At 45.7% G+C, this 16,246-nt stretch overlaps 1 protein-coding gene across 8 annotated transcripts in view; it reads left to right on the top strand.

The window, feature by feature from the left end:
- Positions 1 to 7,929, top strand: part of SRD5A1 (steroid 5 alpha-reductase 1) — a 59,752-nt gene extending 51,823 nt beyond the window's left edge. For 5 of the 8 annotated variants that reach the window (XR_004284314.1, XR_004284310.1, XR_004284312.1 and 2 more), the window contains 3 exons: positions 4,354 to 4,513; positions 5,740 to 6,294; positions 7,501 to 7,929. The gene's annotated coding sequence lies outside the window, so the exon portion shown is untranslated. The remainder of the gene's footprint in view (positions 1 to 4,353; positions 4,514 to 5,739; positions 6,295 to 7,500) is intronic. The other 3 variants (XR_004284313.1, XR_004284311.1, XR_004284315.1) reach the window with 3 other exon arrangements.
- Positions 7,930 to 16,246: the final 8,317 nt, after the last annotated feature.

The following is a 16,246-nucleotide window of genomic DNA, read 5'->3' as shown; positions in this document are numbered from 1 at the left end:
GAGGTGAATTACAGCCTCTGTCTTAGGTTTGGGTACAGTCTGTAAAAGGGCTGTTAGTTCAGGCCCATATTTAATGGGAAAGTTATGGCTTGTTAATAAGCCTCTCTCTTTCCAAATTGCCCTGTGCATGTAAGACTAGGAAAGCATATTTAGAGTTAGTATAGATAGTAACCCTGAGGTCTTTTGCCAACTGTAAAGCACAAAGGAGTGCGATTAGCTGCACTTTCTGGGTAGACATATGTGCTGGGAGGGCTGTGACCTCAATAGTCTGGGTTAGACAGACCGTGGCACACCCTTCACCATGAAATTGCTGCCCTCCATAAACCCTTCGTCATGTGCATCACCCGTAGGAGGATCTTCCAAGACTGATCTGCTAGAATACATGAGATCAACAACGTCTGAGCAGTTATGTTTTACAGAAGAACAATGGTCAGGGCTGGACCTCAGGGCAACTGGGTTTCAGGTCTGGCAGGTCTCGAGGAAGTCTTCCGGTATGTCTAAAAGCCAGGCCTGGTATTTAGTAAGTTTCCCCTCATCATCCGTCAGTGGCCTTTAGTTTCTAAAGCACTTTGGACCTGATGTGTAGTCATCATAGGCTGGTACTGTCCCGCGGAAGTTCTGGGGCGTCCTCTCCCAGGCGGGCGGGGCCAGCCACCCCTCGAAGACAAGCCAGCCACACGTGAACTACGTTGTCAAGTGAAAAATAGCCCACCAGTCCCATTTCATGTCCTAATTTTTGGGGTCTGAACTCCCGAAACGTGACCCTTTTTTTCTGCTACATGTAAAGCAAAAGCTTTTCCTAAGTTCAGTAGAGCCAAAGCTGGGGCTGATAAAAGCTTTGATGGGACGCTTTGAAGACTGTCTGCTGGACTTTAGTCCAGAGCAAAGTCTCTTCACTGGGACCTTTAACTGAATCATCTTATCGCTTGGCTAAGAGCCCAAATCCAGGAATCCACAGGTGGCAGAAGCCTGCCATGTTGGGAAAGTGTGGAGTTCTTTGTAGTTGGGGACCCAAGATCTAACACAATCTTTTTTCTAACAGTAGGTGGAGTTCTATGACCTGGCCTTAGTTCATATCCCAAATATTGTACTTTCTGTGTAGATATTTATACCTTTTTAGGGGAGGCGTGATGCCCTCTGTCTGCCAAGAAATTAAGTGAGGTTATGGAATTGCTATCCGACATTTCCTTTGTGGGACTATGGATTAAAATGTCAACCACATGGGACACCTGGGGGGCTCAATCCTTAAGCGTCAGCCTTCAGCTTGGGTCATGATCCCAGAGTCCTGGGATCGAGCCCCGCATCAGGCTCCCTGCTTGAAGGGAAGCTTGCTTCTCCCTCTCCCACTCCCCGTGCTTGTGTTCCCTCTCTCCCTGTCTCTCTCTCTCTCTCTTTCTCTGTCAAATAAATAAAATAAATCTTTAAAAATAAATAAATAAAATATAAAATAAAGTAAAATGAAATAAAATATCATCTACATTTTGAATTATAGTCCCGTGAGGCAAGGATCCCTCTCGGAAGTCTTTACTGAGGGCAGCCCCAAGTGAGGACAGTCTAAATCCCTGGGCAAGACCGTTCAGGTTAATTGAGCAGCCTGTGGGCTTAAAGGTGAGGCCCATTCAAAAGCGAGTAGTGGCTGTGCCTCCTCACTTAGCGGGATGAAGGGGCAGGCATCTTTTAAATCAAGCAGTGTTACATGCAACAGATGAATCATTGAACACTCCATCAAAACTGATGAGGACTACATGTTGGCTAATTGAATTCAAATTAAACAAATAAATCAAGTACTGTAAACCAGTGGGGATCCCCAGGGACCTGGGAGAGAAGAGTATACGGACTCGGTGCCATGGGATGAAAAGGGACCCGCATCCCATGTAGAGCTCTTCGATCTTAGGCCGTTCGAGAGTCCCCGCCTGGCTTCTTTACTGGTAAAACTGAAGGGTTGCAAGGAGATTGACAAGGCCTTAAAATACCAGGTTTGAGAAACGTGTCAAGAAGTGGTGTAACCCAGCTTTCATTTTGCCTCTGGCTTTAAGGGAAACTGTCTCCTATGAGGCATAGCGGCTGGGTCTTTTAAGGCCACTTTCACGGGTTGGGCTTTAAGAGTCCATCCTGGGACAGGGCAATCCCAGACCTGTGGGTTTACTACCTTCCGGATATTAGAAGGGACGTCAGGGTAAGGGTCTGGTCTCCAGGTGTTAAAGAGGACAAGCCATACTCTTCCTTATAGGAGCAGAACAGCCCCCTGGTTTATATATGGAATCTCGCCCAAGGAGTGGAGTGGGACAGGATGGAAGGACCAGAAAAACTGCATCTCAGCAGATGTCAGGCGTCGACCAGCTCACATAGACTGTGTTTAAAGTAGCTATTCCCGCCGGTGTCTTCGGGTCCTGGTGTGTATATTTACAGAGAGCTTCTGTGAAGCCTGCAACAGCCGGATTGTCAGCAGCAATTTGGGGGACTTTCCGGATTTTGTTCAAATTTACAGATTTGGAGAATCCTTTTTCATTCCTTCTATCAGGGAAGGGGTCGTGGGATCGCATCTCTCTTTCTCCCTCCGTTTTCCTGACATTTCCAGTGTGGCTCAGTCACGGGGACAGCAGTGCCCCTCAGATAACATTCCCATCGCTCGTGGCCAGTTGGTCAGCAAACTCTGCAGCTCCTGTCCAGACATGGTTCTTTTCCTCAACAAAGATTCAATCTGATAGATAGACAGACACACGTCACATATGTGTGTTTATCATATATCATATATATAACATCATCCCTATATGCATATATATGTGTGTATGTGTATATACACAAGATATATTTATGTATATCTTGTCAGGTCAAATCAAACACAGTGACTACTTGTTCAAAACCCTTGAAAAACTGAAAAAGTTTCCCAGAACACTGACCTAATAGTTATTTTATCTGAGCCAAGTGTGCCATGGAGGACAGGACATGGACTCCGATAATGCCCATTTCTCCATTAGCAGCCTCCCTAAGGGATGCAACGCTGATTTAGGGGGAACTGCCAGGAGATGGGGAATTCTGTTCCTGGTGTGTCCAGCTGGACCTGGAGCAGAGGGGTCTTGAGGCTTGTAAGGAAGAGGGCTAGTGACAGCATCAATGTCTCCTTTAGTGGAAGGCTTGTGACTCCTCCAGTAGCCGAGGTTTATTAGGAGGAATGGGCATTCATCATCCAATACATCAGGAGGGGGCTTATTAGCCTGACTAGTGGCCAAACACATTCTGCAAGAGCCCCTGAGGTTGGGATCCCAGTTTTAGGACCATGAAGGCTTGGACATAGTGTACCTCTGTCCACTTGCCCTGTTTCCTGCAGGAGAGATCTAACTGGTGCATCATATTCAAGTTTAATGTCCCATTAATGGGCCATTTTTCCTCAGGAAGAAGAAGAGGAGGAAGGGGAAGAGGAAGAAGAAGAGGAAAGAGAAGGAGGAGGAGTGGGAAGGGGAGGAGGAGGAAGAGGAGGAGAAAAAGTGGTGCTGGTGAGGAGGAGAAGGGGGGGGTAGGAAAAGGAGAAGGCGATGATGAACAGGCTTGTCTTTCTTAACTCTTGCCGTCTGAATTGACTCTAGAGGGTTAAAAGGCATACCAAGAGAAAATCCTTGGGGACTAAAGAAGAACCCATGTTCCTAGAAAAGTAGAGAAGGTCCATTACCAAGAAATGGTGGAGTCCCATGCAGGATGTGTTTGAGGTTTCTAGAGTCAAAGCAACTGGAGGCATCCCTCCAACAAAATTGCTACGAATGCAGTTTTGCACTATAGGAGGGATGCTGGCATCCCTCCATTTCCCTCATTGTGTCCTGGGCTACAAATGGGTGCCAGTGAATGGACCTAACTAATGTGCCGTGCCAAGAAGAACCTGCTGTTTTTAACCCATGGAAAACACTAGAAAAGTTTTACAAGGAGGAATTACACAATGCTGTAAGTAGTTAGCAGAGAACATTGACGGAAAGCAGTGAGGATAGAAGTCCATCATGGTCTAAGCAACATTCCAACACATGACATCTTTCACAGCCAACTTCCCTTGGAAACAGGTCCCCGGTTGGGTTTTAATTCAATTGCGTATTGGTTTTGGTTGGCTCCCAGCGGAGGTCCCATGGCCAGAAGCGACTAGACCAGGGATGTGAAGAGGATCACATTAGACCAATGAGGAGGAAACCTCACATGGAAGTCTTAAGATTGGCAGCCGTCGTGATGACTTAAGTGGCTGTCCCGTCCCCGAGGTAGACAACTTTGTATAAGAACAGGAAGGAAGAGAGGGCATCAAGTTTCTGGGTCTCATTACCATTCTGGCCATGGTACTAGCTTCTAGCCAAAACCCAGACTTTCTCCTCCCCGTAGAATGGCTAGAGGACTACAGCCTAAGCAATCCACGTGAACGTGTTCCACTGAGACCGCACTCCTGGAAGAGCCCCGGCGTGAGAGTGAAGAAGAGGGAGTCACTCTGGGAGTCACTCACCAAGTTTGCACCTATACTATAACTCGGAGTCCAAACAAAAAGGTAGGCCCCACTCTGGGAGCCAAATTATGATGTGGGGGTCAGTGAGTGAATGGTCAAGAAAGAATTCTCAAGACATTTTCTGTGCAAAAAGGTGCCTTTGTTATGTTAGTAAGCGTCAGGGATAGCAAAGTCTCTAAGGAATTTGTGTCTGTTGAAAGTGAGGTTTCTAGGACCTTAGAAGGACCTAACTATTGTCAAGATAAGGTTACCCTTCATTATCTAGTAAAACATTAGTCATGAGACCCTTTAGCAAAGCATGTTCCATACATCTCAGATGTGCATCTGTGGACCACACAGAAGATGGTTCAGTTTTGGTTACATTTTTCTTGCCTTTGTTCTCCTCATTCATGTCTCCCAGATCCGGAGACTGGAAGTCCAAGATCAAGGTGTGGGCAGGTTCAGTTCCTCCTGAGACCTCTGTCCTTGGTGTGCACAAGGGCCCCCTGCACTGCACTGTGGCCCCTCATGGTCTTTTCTCTATGGCGACATGCCATGTGTGTCTTTGTGTGTCCTAATCTCCTATAAGGACACCAGTGCTGTTGGACTAGGCCCCACGCCAATGGCCTTATTTTAACTGAATCCTCTCTTTCAAGGTCCTACTTCCAAATATAGTCGCATTCCGAGGTTCCAAGATTAGGGTTCAATGTAGGATTTGGGGGGACACCATTCATCCTCCAGCACTTCTTTAGCTGGTGGGGAAATGGGTGTGGGGGGGTGGATATCCACCACCGTCGCTCCAAGAAGCTGATATTAAGGTGAAAGCAGGACAGGTGAGGAGTCAGCCATGGCGGGGGTAGAGGGCCTTCCAGACAAAGGAATTGGCTGGGGCTCCAAGCCTGGCCCGGAGGCCAAAGTGGCTGCAGTTGGGTAGAGTGGGGTCAGAGGGGCTGGACAGGCTGGCAAGCGACCCAGGCCAGACCTGTAGGACCCAGGAAGGGGTTGGGCTTGATAGAAATACAGGGGCACTGCAGTATTGTTTTAACCTGGAAGTCGTCTTTACCTTCCTGGTAGCTAGTCGGCAGAGCTGGGCTGGAGACCTGACTGTATTCTTGGTCGAGGAGTTTTGATAGGAATTCCTTTCTGTCCTCAGGGTCAGCCTCTTATGTCCCTGCCCCCTTACTCCCAAGGCCAGATCAGCCTGTCAAGTACATTCAACTACTTGGCCCAGCTATTTCCACCAAATTAAATTTCCGATTTGTAAGGGCCTCACTCTGTCTTTCTGGTAGTTTTCTCTCAAGCGGTCAGCCCAGAGGTATATCCCTCCTGCGTCCTGACGGAGGGAAGAAAGCTGGTATGAAGGCTCGGGTGCCCGACAGTAGTTTTGTGTTAGAATCCTGAAGGGACACTAAGATGTTTGAATAAAGGGCCAGGACCACACGCAAACCTCCTTCCTGGGCTCTCCTGTCCCCAGCTGCCCTGTTCAAGCCCTGGAGTGTATTAAGAGAAGGGGCAAGGTCAACCAACATCGTATACCAACAGATGGCCAGACTTCTTCTAGGACAGTAGACAGTTTCTCCCCCTGCCCCGAGTCTCGGATTATAAGCTGGACGTTATTCCGTGCTGTTCGCATACAGCCGTTCTGAAAGGCAGAGCTGTCTCCAGTGTCCGGCGAGGCGCTCTGACACATGGGCTTGAGGCTGGTCTGTGACCCGAGAAAGCTGCCCGGCAGACCCCACAAGGCATTCAGCCAGACGGGATCAGAAAATCCAAGTTCAAGAGAATCGCTGTTACACGTGACTGCGCCGGAGAACGGACAGCTCGGGCTAACGACTGAGGTGGGGGTAAGGGATGAGCGCGGGACGTTCACTTTTAAGCGGCGTCCCCTGGGGTGTGCGTCCCCCCACTCACACAGCTGAGCCGCACACGGTGCCACGCCTGGGGCAGGGTGGCGGGGCCCGCGGGTGCAGGGACGCACACAGCCCACGCGGGGGCCACACTACACGGGGCAAGGAGTAGGCTTTGGGCTCAGACTGCCCAAGATCGGGATCTTGGGAAGGTTATTTAAACCCTGAACCTCACTTTTCTTACCTGTGAAATTGGGACGTTCATCGTGGAGCTAGAGGTGACCAAGGAGGCTGCATGTGTAGGCCGATCACCACCCGCCGGGCCTGGGCCCCACAGCGTCTGGTTTTCCCTCGCCGCTTCTGTTCCCGCTTCCTAGAGCACCACCTTCTCAAATGGCCCCGCTTCCTCCCCTGCAGACACCCGCATCCCCAACACATACACGCGCACCACGTTCACTCACGCTCCCTCACAAACACATTCATTCACATGTACACACACACAACATCCACTCTCACACATTCACTCACACTCACTGACACACACCACATTCTCACACAAATTCACCCTCACACTACATATTCACTGACACATTCACTTACACTCACACCACACACACACAACTCATTCACTCACACACATTCAGTCACACTCACCACCACATTCACTCACACACACACATTTACTCCTACACATTCACTCACACTCACTGACACACACACACCACATTCACTCTCACACAAATTCACCCTCACACTACACATAATCACTCACATTCACTCATATACACCACACATTCACTCACACACATTCACACACACACATCCCCTCCACATGTTCACTCACACACACTAACACTACACATATTCACTCAGTCACACTGACGCACCACATTCACACACACATACCACATTCACTCACACACATTCACTCATATACACCACACATTCACTCACACACATTCACTCATACACACTCATTCCACACACACACACCATGCATTCCCTCACACACACATTCACACCGCCACAGACACACATGCAGTCTTGCACACGCACCTACACTATAACAGGTGCGACTAAGTGTCAGCTGTGACTCTAACGCACCCACCTCTTAGGGACCAAACACAGAGCTGCCTGCATCGATGTTTATGAAATCTGGGAACCCTCTGCTTCAAAGTCACATTATCTTTTCTTTTCCCCTAGGAAAAGCCAGTACATCGTCTTTTCCTCAGGCGTTTGAAATACCACATCTTTTCATTCACTACACTCTACATCTGCCTGGGTCTCTTTTGCTGTTCACTACTTTGCTTATTAATTTACTAGACACGAGATTCGCAGGATACTGCATTGTTGGGATGGATGTGCTATGCCGTTCAATCTACTATGTCTGTTGGAGTACTGTACTCTCACGTTGTTGTGGGATACCTGGAAAGACAAGTTTCCTCCAGTTATTTTTCTTCCAAAATGTTTCTCTTTTTAAAAAAATGTAATGCTTTCAGACATTTTCTTCCTATTATTTCATGTCATTTTTACTTTATCCCACTTGAACTTTTAACCAAGGGAAGTGGCCAAAATAACCCCCACAACACCTTGTCCGAGTGTAATAAAAACTCATGTTTTGGTGGCTCAAAACACTGGAGTGCGTTGGGTGAAGATGTGCTCCTTCAAGCGAAGACATGAGGCAAAAGTGGGGGCCTGAAAAGAGACTGCACGTGGCTGGGAGGAGTGCAGGACTCTTGGAACGTCAATAATGCATTTATTCATAAAAGGGAGGAGTTCGAATGTAAAAAAACAGTGAAATTAAATAAGTGGATATAAGATGCCAGATTATACTTAAAAGGTGGAAAAGTGGTTGGAAGATAGTACGGCAAGCACGGGGGTGCGGTGGGAGGGTGCGTGCATGTGTGTGTCCTCGGACGCTTGGGGAGATGCGGCAATAGATGACAAATCAAAACGTAACATGTAGGGACGCCTGCGTGGCTCAGTGGGTTAAGCATCCAACTTTGGCTTAGGCCATGGTCTCGGGGTCCTGGGATAGAGCCGAGCTGTTGGGGGCTCCACGCTCAGTAGCGGGTTGGGGGTTCTATTTCACCCCTTCCCTCGGCTCCTCCCCTGCTTGTGCTCTCTCTTTCTCAAATAAATAAATAAAATCTTTTACAAAAAAAAAAAGTGACATTCAAACTTTCACCCTGAGAATCAGAAAAGGCTAGCTCGTGAACCTGTGTTAAGAATGATCAATACAATCATTGTTAGAATTAAAAACCAGGATATGTAACTTTCAAAGACCAGAAAATATTGTAAAGCACCTCTCCACACTAGTGAAAAAATGAAATTAAATTTAATTTAAAAAATGAAAATGAAGAAACAACAAAGAAGTGGAACAAAGAACAACATAAGAGAAGTAAGGAAAAGTATAGCAACCAGAATAAAAAAATACAAATGATGTAATACCCCAGAGTAAGAAAGAAAACTTTCAGAAAGTTCCTTAAAACAAAGTACAAGCATGTACTCTTTATAAGTTGTGCCTACAAAAAGCTGATGTGCTTAGGTTAGAAGTTGAAGGAAGTGTCTGAGCAGAAGGAAGCCAACTTTGTTCTAATTCAAGATCCTCTTGGCTATTTTAGCATTTTGCATTTCCATTTTTGGAATCAGCTTGCCAAGCTTCACGACGCTGGAATTTTGCTTAGGATTGGGTTCAACCCACAGATCAATCTGAGAAAACTGGCGCCCTTACAATGCTGGTTTTGCAGTCCCTGGAGATGACGCGCCCTCCACGCACGGAGCACTTTGTTCTCCCAAGGATGCTTTGAAGCTTTCGTCTAAAGGTCTTGCACATATTTTAATGTATCTATTTCTAGGTATTTGATTTTCATACTATTGTAAATGAGGCATTTTTGAAATTTCATGTTCTCCTTGTTAATTACTGCACTGAGAAATACAATTGATTTTTGGGGTGTTTTGGTTTTATATTCAGTAACCTCTCTAAATTTACTAATGTAAATACTTTATGTAAATCTCTTTGGCTTGTCCAGGTATACAATCATGTCTTCGGCAAATAATGAGTTTTATTTCTTTCTTTATAATTCTTCTGCCTTTTTTCCCCCTGGGCTTATCACACACACATAGGACCTACAATATAATGGCGAATTGTGTGGCATCATTGACTCATTCCTGATCTATGAGGACAGCTTCAATAGTCCATCATTAGGAAGTTTAAAGTTTTTGTTTACGTTTTGTATTAGATTGAAGATGGACCATTTTACCCCATGTTTTCAAGAGTTTCGGTTGTTGTTTTTTTTTTTTTTTAAATGCATTAAATCTCATAAAATGTTTTATTTTTCTGGATCTATCTAGATCATATGGTTCTTATATTCTTGATGTTAATGTGGTAAATTACATAGACTTTGAAGTGTTAAATCAGTCTTACATTGTAATAAACCCAAATTTGACCTAATGTATTATTATTTTTATATGTTGTTGAATTTCACTTATGTTTTATCTAGGATTTTTGCATCTGCCTTCAAAAGAAAGACTAGCCTACCATTTTCCTTTCTGTGATGTCCTTGATGGGTTTTGGTATAATGTTTCATTGGCCTCAAATCTGATTGGGGAGTCATCCCTTCTTTTTCAATCTTTGCAAGAGTGTGTGAAATGGGTGGCTACGCAGTGTATAGTTATTTCCCTTTTTCCTTTTCTAATATTGGTTATACATATTTCTTTCTTTCTCCTTTTTTTAATTAAATTTCTTGGTTTGATTTAAATTCAAGTTAGTTAACATATACTGTATTATTGATTTGGGGATAGTCTTTTTCCTTTTTCTTGATCAATTTTATTAAGGTCTTCAAAGAAGGAGCTTTTTGACTTTTCTCTATTGTAAATTTGTTTCCTATTTCGTGGACCACTGCCCTTGTTTTTATTCATTCTTTCTTCCACACTTTAGATTTGCTATTCTTTTTCTAGTTTCTTGAGAGACTGACTTTCAGCCCATCTTCTTTGTAATAATTTCAAGCTATGAGTTTTTCTCTTACACTCAGTTTTAGCTTTCCAGCACAGGGTTTTTTTTGTTTTGTTTTGTTTTGTTTTTTAAGGATTTTATTTATTTATTTATTGGACAGAGAGAGAGAGAGAGAGATTACAAGTAGGCAGAGAGGCAAGCAGAGAGAAAGGGGGAAGCAGGCTCCCTGCTGAGCAGAGAGCCCGATGCACGATTTGATCTCAGGACCCTGAGGTCAAGACCTGAGCTGAAGGCAGAGGCTTAACCCTCTGAGCCACCCAGGCGCCCCTCCAGCACAGGTTTTACTTGGTCATAGTTTCATTATCACCTACTTCCAGATATTCTCCATTGTCTTTTCTGATTTCCTCTTTCACCCATGGGTTATTTAGAATTGTGCAGTTTAGTTTTTAAACAGTTGGGGGATTTTCTAGTCCCCTCCCCCGACTTTACTTCCACTGTGGGAAGAATATTCTTTATTATTTTAACTGTGAAGAGTTTTTGGAGGCTGGCTTTATTGCCCAGCCATGATCAGTTTTGGTAAATGCTTCATGTGTGATTCCAAACAATGTGCATATTGTGGGTTTAGAGGGCAGTGCTCTATATATGTCAATTAAGTCTTTTGCTAATTGCATTATTCAACTTCCTTGCTTTTTAATAATTCTGTAACACATTTGAAATATGTTAAAATCTGCCATTTTGGGGGCACCTGGGTGGCTCGGTCAGTTAAGCATCTGCTTTCGGCTCAGGGCATGATCCCAGGGTCCTGGGATTGAGCCCCACATCAGGCTCCCTGGTCAGAAGAGAGCCTGCTTCTCCCTCTCCCTCTGCTGCTCCCCCTGCTTGTGCTCTCTCTCTCTCTCTGTCAAATAAAAAAAACAAAAACCTACCATTATGATTGTGAGTTCATCTATCCTCTATGTCTTGTCAATTTTGCTTCACATGTATTTTAAAGCTCTGTTATTAGATGCACAGATTAAGATTTGTGATATCTTCTTAGTGGATTGGCCCCTTTCTCATGCTCAGATGTTTATCTCTGGTAACAAGCTGGCCTTAAAGTTGACTTGGTTTAGCATCAGTGTACCTATATCAACTTCTTTTGGTCTGGTTACCAAGCATATCACTTTCCATCCTTTTACTTTCAACCTACCTGTGTCTTGGTGCTTAAAGTCTGTTTTCTGTAAATGGTGTATAGTTGGATTTTAAAAGCTATGAGTCACAGTATTCATCTTTTTTCGTGGAATATCTAGGCTATTTATGTTTAATGTAACGACTGATAGAGTTGTGTTTGTATCTACCATCTCACTGTTTGCCTTTTATTCCATCCCTCTGCTTTATGTCCCTTTTTTCTCTTTTTATGACTTATGAATTAATCAATCAAATATTTCCATTATTTTATTTTTCCCATGTTAATATTGGTTATACATTCTCGCAATATTCTTAGAGTGATTATCTAGATAACTTTTTATTTTAAAATCAGGAAAAAAATCTATTTAAACAAGTATCAAAGTATGCTACAGAGCATACTGAGAAAATATATCAAAATGAAAACAGCAATTATAAGCTATAAATGCCAAACAATAATTCAATGTATATTGGTTTGTAGTATATAAATCAGGTGAAGACTAATGAAACTACATTTCCCAGAACCCCCTTTTCTGTATGGTTCTGTTTAGAGTTGAAAGGAGAAATGCACAAAACTTGGAAGTCCGGAATGCTCAACCTTAGCAGCAGAAGTCACTAATCATAGAAGGATGTCATGGCCACCTGTAGTGACAGACAAATGCACAGACAACTGGTAGACCCTAGCTATCTTTACTTTCCCCCACTCTGGGTCCAACTCATCCTCCTGATTGCTGGCCCTTCTAATCAACCATGTGCCCAGGCCACCACCAGGCACCTGTGGGTCCCACACAGGTGACAGTTACTCTGAGGCAGTATCTCCCTTGAGGCAAAAGTTTCCCTAGATTTTACCATGGGCGCTGCCCTGTGTGGTCCCACCTGTGGGGGCTAGACCTGCAAGGTCCCTTATGTCCACTAGCTCTGGGTCTTCAGTGAGCTGGTGAATGGCTTCTCTGATCCTCCCTTTCCCTTTCTAGACCTTCATTCACTGAGCTCCTCCCACACCTGGAAGCTCTAATTCCTGGGATAAGTCCCTTATTCTCTTATTCTCATAATACTAAGAGTGGCTCTGTTCTTCTGACAGAATGCTGACTTACATACAGCACAAAGAGAATGAATAGAGCACAGGAGGTCATTTTATATTGTTAGATTGTACAGTTCAGAATGTCACATAGCTTTAATGAATCAATTACCAAAAAACAGTACTTAAAAACAAAAGGCAAAACTATTCAGAAATACCAAAAAGAAATTGATAGAAACATGGTTTCATGCTATCAACTTGAAAACATTGATGTTTTGCTAGAAAGATGCAAACAACTGAAGAGGATTTGATAAACAGGAAACCAGGAAAAGGATCTTGAAATTTCAGAAGTTATCAAAAATCTGTCTTCAAGAATTTTGTTGTGGTCAGATAATTTTACAAGTCATTATCATGAAATTTTTAGGGAACAAATGCCACTATGTCAACTATATAAGACTCACAAAAACTTTAATAAATATTAATGTATATTGTCTAGTAGTCTATTCTAGTAATAATCCCCCCAGTCTAAAGTATATCTTATTGCTGGAATGTAAAAATAATTTAACATAAATGAAACCATTTTATAATTCTTGAATGTATAACTAGGTGAAGAGGAAAAGACTATAGGCTTTCTTGATAAATATAAAAAAGGTATTTGAAAAAAAAAGGTATTTGATAATATTCACTTCCGAATTTTTAAAAAGCTTCTAGAACTAGGAATATAATGCAATTTTCTGGGGCACCTGGATGGCTCAGTGGGTTAAGCCTCTGCCTTCGGCTTGGGTCATGATCTCAGGGTCCTGGGATCCCAGGGTCATGATCCCAGGGTCCTGGGTCCACATAGGGCTATCTGCTTAGCAGGGAGCCTGCTTCCTCCTTCCCTCTGTGGGCTTCTCTGCCTACTTGTGATCTCTGTCTGTCAAATAAATTAATAAAATCTTAAAATAAAAATTTTTAAAAATGCAATTTTCTTGTAATCTATTACAAGAACCTATTGTAGAACCTACTGTAAAACACCAATGAAAGTATATTTAGCAATTTAAAAATATGGGCACTCCCCTTAAAATCAAGAATACAAAAAAACCCTGCAATCACTAGTACCTTTCATCAGTGATTTGAAATTTTAGACAATGAAATAAGATGAGAAAAACATGAAGCTGCATACTGAAAACCAGGAAGCAGTATCATCTGTCTTTACAGACAGTTTGATCGTCTATCTGAGGAGCCCAAGGAAATCAACTTCTTAAAACTGCTTTAGTTAATAACAAAATCAAATGGAGTGGCTGGTTAGCGATCCAACATACAGAAATCAGTATCTTTCTGACACAGCAGCAGTAACAAGGAAAGTTTAAAAAAATCATCTCTATATTTTTAGTAAAAAAATAAAGATACCAGCAATAAACTTAAAGAGAATGCACAGAGTCTCTGTGAAGTCACGAATAACTAATAACAGTCACTAACAAAACTTAGAGACACAAATTTCTGAGTAAGTAAAGTGATAAAATATCCTTCTGGGTGGGAAGACATTAATTTTTATATATATTTAATACAATTTAATAGAACTAATTCATAAAATCTAAAAATGTAATAGTTAATGCATTTGAATCTATAGAATTATGGTTTTTCTTAACCTTGAAAAAATTATTCTAAGATTTACCTAGGACAACACATTTATTGGAATACACATGGTAACTTGTTTCTTGTACAAAAACATTCAGTTTTGGAGGTGGGAAACCCACCCCCCCTCCCCCCTTTACCAGACACTAAACAGATCAATTTACAATCTAACAATTAAAATTGTATTTTTCTGGTCAAGGAATGAATAGACCATTAATGATCAGAGCAAAAAAAAAAAAAAAAAACAAAAAACTTTCGAAACACACAAGTGTTTGTAAGAATTTAGTATATCATAATCTCAATAATCAGAGAAATAGTAATTGGACTGAATGACTGATCATTTGAAAAAAAAATTAGATTCCCTATGTCACATTTTATAGGGAAATCAATTCAAAATGCATTAATGTTTTAAATGTAGGATATAAAGGCAGATGGTGGAAATAAGGGTATTTGACTGGGGGAGGAAAGGCTAAGAATGACTCACAAAAAAAGTATTCTATAAATAGCTCTTCTCTTTGCTTTAGCTGATCATTATTCTTAAAGTTTGCACTATATTTTATTCCATATTTGTTTATTTTTAAGGAATTTGTACACCCAACATGGGGCTCGAATTCACGACCGTGACGTCACGTTGCACGCTCCGCGGCCGAGCCAGTGATGACAGTGCCCTCTGTCATTATTCTTAAAATATTATACTGACCCATCAAACTGTCGTTTTATGTTTCACGACCCAGTAGCTGAAAATAGTATACCTGGTTTTGTCTCAAATTATCCTGGGGGGGGGGGGGGGAACCTCACAGAAGTAGAAAATATTTCCAGCCTAATTTACCATATATTTTTCCTCCCATAAAATCACGTGTCATGTCTTGGACCTCAGGAGACTGTGGGCCTCCAGTTGTCCCAGTTTGAACGTGAACCTTCCGGCCTCTCACGCGCTCGCCAGCCGAGCGGTCGGCGCGCACCCGAGACCCTCCAGCGCGCGCCCGAGACCGGCCGGCGCGCGCCCGAGACCGGCCGCCGCGCACCCGAGACCCTCCGGCGCGCGCCCGAGACCGGCCGCCGCGCACCCGAGACCGGCCGCCGCGCACCCGAGACCCTCCGGCGCGCACCCGAGACCGGCCGGCGCGCACGGTGCAGGCCGCGACCGCTCGCCGCTGGTCTCCGTCCGAGCTCGGACTCTGGAAACGCCCGCGCCGGGCCGGCCCGTTCCGTCGGCTCCGGCCGTTCCGCAAAGAAGATGCTGGGGAGCGGCCCTTTCTGTGTCTCCCGCGAGCGGCGGGAAGGCAGCGCCCCCGACGGGGTCCGGGCACGGGGCACCCGCGCCGCCGCGGAACGACGGCAGCGAGTCGTAGAAGCGCAGCCGGACCGAGCCGGAGAGGAAGAGCGTCCGAGCCGCGCGTCTCCCGGGGGGGGTCCGCGGCGGCGCCCCCCGCGTCGCGGTGGCGCTGAGGTCGCGGTGTCCCTGCCTGACGCAGCGCCCGCTCGGGAAGGGCCGCCGCTGCCCCCCGGGGTAGAAACGCGCGTCTCGCGCCTTCCTGGGGGCTCCGGGGCGGCGGAGCGGAGCCCCCGACGTGTGCGGGTCCCCCGCCGCCTCCGCCCCGGCCCCGGTCCGGGCGCTGGGCCGTGACACGGCCGGCCTTGTCCGGGTCTTCCGAGGGGCTACGCGGGCCGGGGTCCCGGGACGGCTCTGTCCGGGTGAGTCCCGCCGGCCCGGCGCGGAGGGTGCGGGTGGCTCCCCGGGACTCACGCCCGGGCCCCCAGAGCCTCCCGCCGGCCGGCCTGGGGCTGCGCGGGCCGAGGGCTCCGACCCCGGGGAGGTGAGTCCGGAGCGAAAGTCTCCGATTCGAGGAAACCAGAGAAGGGACGAGGGCTGTGTTCTGCGACTCAGGACTTCCGACTGCGCCGCCCGGAGCCGCACCTTTTCACCGCCCGCGCGCGGTCTGGGGAGGCGCATTGCAGCGGCCCGCGCCGACCGGGGCGCAGCCTCGCGCCGCACCCGGAGCCTGCAGGGGGCGCGTCCGCCGGAGTGCGCCCGGGTGGTCACGGACTGCGGCCTGCGGAAGACCGCGCTTCCGCCCCCTCCCCCTCCCTCCCCCGCACAGCCCCTCCCCTCCCCCCACACTCCTTCCCTCCCCCTCCCCCTCCCACGCCCCTCCTTCTCCCTCTCCCCCTGCCCCTCACAGTCCGCCTCCCCCTCC

This window comes from Mustela erminea, chromosome 3 (genome assembly GCF_009829155.1).
Source record: "Mustela erminea isolate mMusErm1 chromosome 3, mMusErm1.Pri, whole genome shotgun sequence".
In the NCBI taxonomy this organism is placed as follows: Eukaryota; Metazoa; Chordata; class Mammalia; order Carnivora; family Mustelidae; genus Mustela; species Mustela erminea.
The sequence above is the reverse complement of the archived record's forward strand: the minus strand, read 5'-3'. Positions and strand labels throughout refer to the sequence as shown.